Raw genomic sequence first — 8,896 nt, 5'->3', positions numbered from 1 at the left:
GGGGGGGGGGGGTGGGCCACGGGGGCAGCGCGCAGGCGCAGATGCACGCCTCGGCCTCGCCGCCTCCCCCTCCCTTGCAAGGTGTGCCCAGGCGAGGGAGGGGCCGGTAGCCGAACTCCCGGGTCATCCCGAATTACTAGCAAAAAGCCTCTACACCCATTTGAGTAGGTTAGGAGGCAGCCCTGCACAAACAGTTTTTCAAGATTTTCGTCAACTGTGAGCAAGGTCGAGGAGATGACATGATTAAAATGGTTTAATTGGTATCTTCATAAAGCTATCCTGTAATTGTTGTTTTTCTAAAAGGGCCCGATTTGCGCCTATATTATAACTTGAGATTTCTAAACGTGGCCTAGGTTCCAAGAATCCACTTGGCTTTGATAGAAATCCACGTGGATGAAACCAAGCTAAAAACTGGGGGGTGGGGGGGCACCAAACTGGCCTTGCCCCCTCCCCTTCCCACAACCAACGTATTTGGAGCCTTTCCCACTCTTGCTTGCTCACAAAAAGAAAGAGGTGGGGTTGATACCGAAGGCCTGTGTTCCCTCATTTTAGGTACGCCCCAGGAGGGACCATAGTAGCAACAATCACAACCACCAAGTTTTCTGCCCCAAAATGCAAACGAATGCAAATGTAAACAGAGCTACGCAACTCACCACAAACAAAACAGCCAAGTGGATTTTTTTTTATGGGATATGGGTGTATCCAAAATGGAAAAACTTAAAACATATCAAGAAAGCCACTTAAAGTATGTATTTAATAAAGGGGGGGCTATATAAAATGCTCTGCTGGTGAACAGTGCAGTTCTTAATAGAAAATGGAATTTGAGAGACAGCTTCTTAGCAGAGGGGAAGAATTTGCCAAGTGTGATGTTTTGCTGTCATTTTATATATAACTACTAACCCCACATATGGTCCGGTTAGTCTTTTTCAAAAAGGAAGTGAACCAATTACTTACAATTAATTAGCAATGCCAGAAGTAAATTCTTTGGCCAGAACTCTTTTTTGTTTTTTTCACTCAAATACACTGATGTTGATCATTTCTATTTCTAGTATTAGCGTTCCTTTTCTCAGGGAAGATAATATCAAGTCTTTAAAATATTTTTTAAACCCTTATAAATAGTCACATCCTAAAACGCAATCTAAAGACACTCTTCATAAATAAGAAACTTGATTTAACTTTTATCAAAACAAACGACTTGGAGCATTGCTCCGAAACAAACTCTGAGCGAGTGGAACCAGGCTGAGTCGCAACATTAAGTGTAGCCTTGCTCTACATGTTAATGGATAACCTTTGAACTCTGAAACCTTGAATGTTGTAAACACAATAGCACTGATAGTTAAAAATTCTAGTGTCAAAATTGGGCAAAAAGAAAAGTCCAAACTTTTCAGTAGAGATAGGGAAACAATCAAATGTTTTGACAAATAATTGTTTCACTAAGAACAATGAGGCTTCTGGCTCTCAGACCTTGTTGCTACTGAATTATTTTCTGAGCAAAAATGGTTGTGCTTTTCTCTCTGCTCTTACAAGGCTACCACTTTGTTAGCATAATAGCATCCTATGGTTAGTTACTGTTTCTCTCTCTTCCCCCCACCATGTCCCCCAAAACCTTATTATGTTGTAGCTTTTAAAACTGAAAGATAATTGTATTAACTGATCTATCTGCTGAGAGTTTTATATGTGATCCTTATGTTTGAGCAAAGAATTACAAAGAACCTTATTCCTGGAGACGTGCCAATAAAACTGGGAAATCGTTGCAAAAATTCTGCCAGTGACTGAGTGCTGGGTTGCAAACACATACTGTGTTTTTAAATGGACATACAGTGATCTGAATTTGCTGCAAAGGGCATCCCTGAGACACACACTCTCCCCTTAGAATGTGAAGACTCACACTTAAGATTTATTCGGGAAGCATGCACAGTTAAAACAATTAATAAAAAATGGAAACTCCAAAAGTAAAGGAGAACACTAGGAACATGTAGTTTTATAGTAAAAGCTCAGAACTCATTATTATTCTATGAAATGAAAATTGAAAACAAAGCAGTGCAGTCGACATATACTTAGCTCCACCCACGAATAATCCTGTTTTGCCATCACCCCCCAGCTAGACTATCTCCAAAGGAGTCAGGTGCTGCAGAGACGCGGGCAACAAACAAAGAATAGAACCAGAACCGTCCCTTCAAATGGAAGCTGATGCTCTGCTCTGCACATGTTACTCGGAGAAAGGGCAGAAAAAGCCCCACTTCACCTCTCCTTAATGCGACAAACATCAGCTACACCTCGTTTTTCACAATTATCCAAACAGACCAGCCCTCCTTAAGATATATTTCCCAGTGTACGCTTAGAAAATCGCACCATTATCTCTGATTTAATCCTCGTGATACGAGACCCCTTCGTTTGCTAACTTCTGGTTTTCTCTCCAGATGCTGCCCACCGCAGCCTTCTCAGATCTAATAACAAAACAAAAAAAAACCTTCTAATTTGCTACACTTAACATTTATTGGGATCATCTTTGGAGACCTAGCCTTAATTAGAAGGACAATGCGATACGATCTTCCTGTTTCACAAGTATTTATTTTACTGGGGAACTATTACAGAAAAACAATTTGGAAACTGCACGTAAATCCCTGGAGCTGAAATGGAGCCAACATAGATACTCGACTTAAAAAGAATTCAGTGTTCAGAGCAGGAAAACTCGAAAAACTGCAGTGAGGAGTCAGCAGGAAAAGAAAATGAGAAAGTTAGGCAAACCTGCCAGCCCTTGCTAACTACAAAGGACATTTGAGAAGGAAACCGGGACAGCCCTTTTAACACGACCGAATGCACTAAATTAAGTAGGGGTCACCAACAACTCCAGGGAACGCTACACTCCTCTCCTTTCTATTAAGTTTCTTGATCCCACTCGAGTCATCTCGAAATTTTAAGCCCTCTGTAAAACATCATCACGCTGTATGATAAAAATAAATTGCAGAAGTCACCTTTCAGAAGTGGAGGCAGGGTCTGGAGCCTGGAGACTCTCCCTCGGAGTTTGCCAGTCCACCTGGCTCAGAACAATACTGTAAGAGATGAGATTGCTGGTTTTTACAAGCAAACTGAAAAGGGAGGGGCCAAGTGTAAGGCTCAATTTAATCGAGGTTTAGATACAATCACGACTTGATTAAATTAATCGACCTTGATAATGTGCAAAGAGTGTAGTTTATTTTTAACTGTATACGTCCTATCGGCAAGTTTGACGGGCGTCCTCCCCCCATCTGCAAGCACAACTTTTGTCTTCCACCAACATTCTGGCTGGTTTTCCAAGGTTGACTTCACTTGCGTTGCAAATGTAAAGTTTCTTTAAAAATCACATGTGTCACATAACTTTCCGAGCACCTCTGGAAAGCTTTTTGCACTCATCTGATATTCCAGATGGGGAGCTTTGGGAGAAGGGGAGGTGGCGGAAGGGGAAGGTAACTAACGTTTATTGAAATCTGACTCCTGTTCTCATCTCAATAAATGGATCCATCTACCATCCGCCCACTAACTCAAGCCAAAACCCAGAAGTCAAACTATATTTCATCTCCACCCCCCCACCTGCACCTTTAATCCATCAAGTCCTATAATTTCTAGCTTAATATATCTCAACTTTGTCCACTTACCTCCATCTCTAACACAGCATCATGACCTCTCACTCTCCCCTCCAAATAAATGGAGTGTGTAAGCTTTCTCCCAGCTTCTTCCTTTCTAGGTTTGCCTTAATACAAGCTCCTGGTACAAGCTCCACCCGACGTCCAGGAGATCTTTTTACAGAGTAAATCAGATCCTGTCGCCGCCCAGCTTAATGGCTTCCTATGGCCCCAGGGGAAAAAAAGAACAAACTCCAGAGCTTGCCTTCCTAGCTCTGTAGAGCTGGCCCCTGCCTAACTCTGCTGCCTCAAGTTTTGGCAAGCCCTTCCCCGGGATTCTAAGCTTCAGCCATGAGGCCTTCCCTCTGACCTAGAGCCTTCAGACCTGTGGCTCCCTCTGCCTGGCTCCCCCTTCCCATTCTTTCAAGATGTCAGCTTCTGTTCCTCCTGAAATTCATTTAAACTCTGTGCCTCTAAGGGGAGAGAGGGCGGGTGCCCTCTGAAAATGTGCTGTCATGTCTTCTCTCCAATTGCCTTGGCCCAAGTACTCCATCTAGTTCCACCTTCTGAGAGGGGCATTAGCCTTAGAATATTATTTGATCTCTCTGGGTTTCAGTTTTCTCATCCACAAAATGGGGTGATGATGATGATGAAGAGGAGGAAGAGGAAGACCTTAAAAGCTCTCATCACAAGGAAAAAAATCATAGCTATACAGGGTGATGGATGTCAACTAAACTTCTCATAATCATTTTGCAATATAAACATAGATCAAATCATTATGTCGTACACCTTACGCTTATGCGATGTAATGTGTCCACTATATCTCAATAAAACTGGAAAAAGAAGTATCTATAATTACTATTTATGTAAATAATATTTTTTCTGTAAAGACTCTGGAGAATTAAATGAGACACACTGCGGAGCTGTAAACCCAGAGTTTTGCAGGCGGGCGAGGTGAGGCCTGGCACAGTCCTAGGCATAGGAGACAGACCTCGCAGTAAGCAAAACAAATGAAGTCTTTGCCCCTTTAGAGGAAGACAGACAGCACACAGATAGTGTATCTGCAACATAAGGGTCCCTGGAGAGGGGAGGAGGCATGCGGTTGTAGATCAGGTCTCCCTAAGGAGCAGAGACGCCCAGGACGTTAGGTGGCAAAGCATGCTAATACGGCGGGGGGGGGGGGGGGGAGGCTCAGAGCAGGAAAAAGGCTGGCTTTGGGAAAGGTGTGTCTGGGGTCCAGCGAGTGAAGACAGGGGAGTAAGGAAATAAGGCAGGGCAGTAGCAAGAGTTGGCATTGACTCCAGTTGTGACAATATGTCAAATGGCCAAGTCCATGTCCCCATGTTATTCACAGCATCTGCAATGCTTCATAGAGCTGACCCCCCTCTTCCTCATTCTTGAAACACTGTTTCCCTTGTGCTACTGATTTCCACCTCCCCACCCCCATCCTCACTGGACACTCCTTCTCAGTCCCCTTTGTGGGTCTTCCTCCTCTCCCTGACCTCCAGATTTTGAAGCGCCCAAGGCCCAGTAATGGCACCTTGTCTTCTCTTTCCTGTTCATTCCCTAGATGATTTCATCCAGTCCAGTGGCTCAAAATGCCATCTAGATGTTTAGGGCTCCTAAACATTTATCTTCCACCCAGACCTCTCCCCTCAACTCTTAAAACATACGTCCAACTGCCTACACCATCTCCTCTTACATGGCCGCCCACAGCCGTGATCGGTAGAGGTGCTCACAGCAAATGCATATAGAAGTGAATAACGAAACCCGGAGCTCGGCGGCAGAGAGGTCCGGCGGGAAGGGAACTGAGATTTGGGTCTTGAGGCCAGTCACTGGGCTCTTGACTCAGTTTCCTCATCTGTAAGATAAGGATTATAACCTCTGCTTGGCCTGCCTCATGAAATGATCAGGTTCCCCATGGCCAACCACAGGGGAGCTCTCCGTTGTTCACTAGCAAAGGGTGGCTTTTATGATGACTCTTCTCGTGGATACAGAGTAGCAGCTCCACAAACGTCTCCGCTTTTACGAAGGACTGCCTCTGAGTCCACCTGGTAACTCTAGCCTCAGCAACCCTGACGCCATTTATACGAGTCCTGAAACCCGAGGTTCCGCATTTTGCTGGGAAGAGCACAAGAGTCTTTGTCCTCACTTCCCTCCTTTTCCTTCCAGCTCTCCTTCCTGGATGAGAGAAATGGTCCCATGAGTTGTCTGTGTAGTTGGTTAAAAATGTCATTTTCTTTTCTTTTCTTTTTTGGTCTGAATCAGACTGTTCATTCCATGAAGATCAGGGACTTGTCCAAACCCACACCCAGCAATGCCTCCCGCATTTCTCTGCCTCGGGATGGGTCATGTGGACTAGAGCACCGAGAGCTCAGAAAGATCCCAGGCCCAAAGCACGGCCAGCATGCCAAGAGGCTAGCTGATAAGCGCTAACATTTATTGAGTTCTCAATGTGTGCTTTTCACTTTATAGCTCATTTAATCCGCCTAACAACCCTGTGAGGTAGGGATTATATCTTTCCATTTGTTAGAGGAAGAACCTGGGCAGAGAGGGATGGAGTTGCTCTCCCAAGGCCCACAGGCAGTAAACAGCAGCCTCCTTTCCTGTGCAGACCTGGCCAAGCCTCACATCTACATCTCACGGGTGCATCCCCAGGACCTTGAACCATGCCTGGCATAGAGTAGATGCTCATTAAAGACTGGAGGAGAAATGAGTAAATAGATACTGTGCGCCAGGCACTTTACATCCATTATCTCATTATATCCTTCTAGTAACACAATGGCTATTTTTAGTCTTGTTTTAAATGCAGAAAGGCCAAATATGCATCCAACCAATAGCGTGGGCCCGTGGGCCCGGCATGGTTTGCCACAGGCCTGGGACCCAACTGGAAAGGAAAGGTGCCTCACAGAGCTACCATTCCAGCAGAAATGCAGACAATCCCATCTCTGTCACATCGATCTTCTCAAAAGTCACATTGATCTTTTCAAAAGTCAAATCTGATTACATCAGGGCCCTGCCTACAACTCCCCATGTCTCTTAGAATAAAAACAAAAATCCCTGATAATGTGGCTGGCAGGATTTGGGGGGGTTGGGGTGCGACCCGTGACGACTTTGGATTTTTTATCCCACGGAACACTGGGAATCCGCTGGAAAGAAACGCAAGCGAAACCAACCCACTGAACTTCAAGTAAGTGTTTCTTCCTCGAGAGATTATCTCCTGCAAGATCGCATCCTGGCTGAACAAAGGAGACAGGGCAAATCGGAGGCCACTGGCGTCCTCTACTTCCTCTCCCGTGTGGAGGGCACGATCAGAGAGGCAGCGTTGTCACTGATAAACCCGTCTGGCACGGAACTAGCCGTAACCTTACCCGTCTTCACCCTTTTACTTATTACTGCTTTTTCTTTAAAAAGAGGAAACTGAGGGACACCTGGCTGGCTTAGTCGGTTACAGTCTAAGTCATGATCTCGGGGTCCTGAGATTGAGCCCCACATCGGGCTCCTTGCTCAGCGGGGAGCCTGCTCCTTCCTCTGCCTCTGCTGCTCCCCCTGCTTGTGCTCTCTCTCTCTCTCTCTCTATCTGGCAAATAAATAAATAAAATCTTTAAAAAAAAAAAAAAAAGGAAACTGAGGTTCAGGATGGTTAAGTAGCCTGCCTGAGGTCACACAGCTAACAGTCTGTTTCCCCACCTTCCAGACTACATTGAGGCCGGTGGGCCATTTGAAGCCTTTGTCAAAGCCCAGCTCTGTCACCAATCTAAATTTCCTCACTTGTAAAAAGCTACACTGATGCACATTTCTCGACATCCTATTTCCTGAATGTCTACCAGTCAGCCCTGTGTGTCTCTGGGGCAGGGTTGAAACATCCTCACCCAGCATTCTCCTTCCCCCCCTCCCACCCCATTCTGGAACAACAATATTTCACTTGGTTGCCCTGGGGCTAGTCCCTCCCACCTCAGTCACTCCCTGGCATTCTTGGTGTACCTGCTTACTCGTCCTCCATAGTCTCCAGTGGACTCCAAATCTCCTTTGAAGGTCGGGAAGAAAGGTCCTGCAAATTTACGTGCCAACAGCAATTAACAGAGAGTGCTTTTTGCACAGAGCTGGGAGCTAATAAACGTTTGTGAAAAGAATATGTCCTAGACTGGGTCTCCACTTTCCATGCTTTTCTTTACACAGCCCCTCAGAGCTAATCAGTTAATCTTACAGATCCTATCACCCAGTAGCTCTCAAATGCACCCTCTCCTTTCGATTCCTACCATCCTGTTTCCTTCGGACCTCCATAATAATCTCATAACCGGGCCCCAGTACCTGTCTTCTTCCTAGCCTAAAATACTTCTTCCTAAACCCGACAAGTAATTGTCCTGCTACTACTGCCTTGTACAAAAATCTCCAATTTACCAAAATAAATCATAGTTCCCTCTCTGGGGATGCAAAACTACACCTTGGCCCCAGCCAACCTTTCAGCCAGCTTCATTCCATAAATATTTATTGACCACTCCTTCGTCTCAGGCACTGGCTAGGTAGTAATTAAAGAGTGAGGTACAAAACAAATTGGATTCCTGCCCTCGTGGAGTTTACATTTTCATCGGAGAAACAGACATTAAACAAATTAAGACATAAGAAAAAACAGATAAGCATATAATTATAGTAACCACCCTAAAGAAATAACCACTCAGGGGCTCAAAGAAGCATACACAAGGCTATTCATCGTAGCATTCTTTATAAGAGTGCTAAAAATAAGCCACAACCTACATGTTCATCAAGAGGAAAATGGCCACATAAACTATGATATCGAAATGTCAGAATACAGACGGCACTTGGAAAGAATGAAGTAATGTCACGTGTTCACGTAGCTAGATCACCAAGACACTGTGGAGTAAGTTAATAAATAAGGCCACAAGAAGTATGCCACCTTTGTTTAAACACACATACACAATACTGTACTTTCTAAAAGAAATATATGTATATGGACATAATATATATGTATGTGTATATATGTATATGTAATATACACACACGTATGTTTAAACTACACACAGACCAAAAGAAAGATATAGGCTGTTCATTTCACAATATATACAAATTACTGAATGATTATATTGTACAACTGAAACCAATATGTTATAGGCCAATTGTATCTCAATAAATAAATAAGAAATATGTATGCAAATGCATGAATAAAAGTTGGTTAATTCTCAAATATGGACAAGGATCCAGGACCCTTTACTGGTAGCTAAATATTTTAATCTTTTAACATGTAAAACATAAGCATATTTGACCTATAAAACTAA

This window comes from Ursus arctos, unplaced genomic scaffold (assembly GCF_023065955.2).
Source record: "Ursus arctos isolate Adak ecotype North America unplaced genomic scaffold, UrsArc2.0 scaffold_16, whole genome shotgun sequence".
Classification (NCBI taxonomy): domain Eukaryota; kingdom Metazoa; phylum Chordata; class Mammalia; order Carnivora; family Ursidae; genus Ursus; species Ursus arctos.
This window is presented reverse-complemented; position numbering follows the sequence as displayed.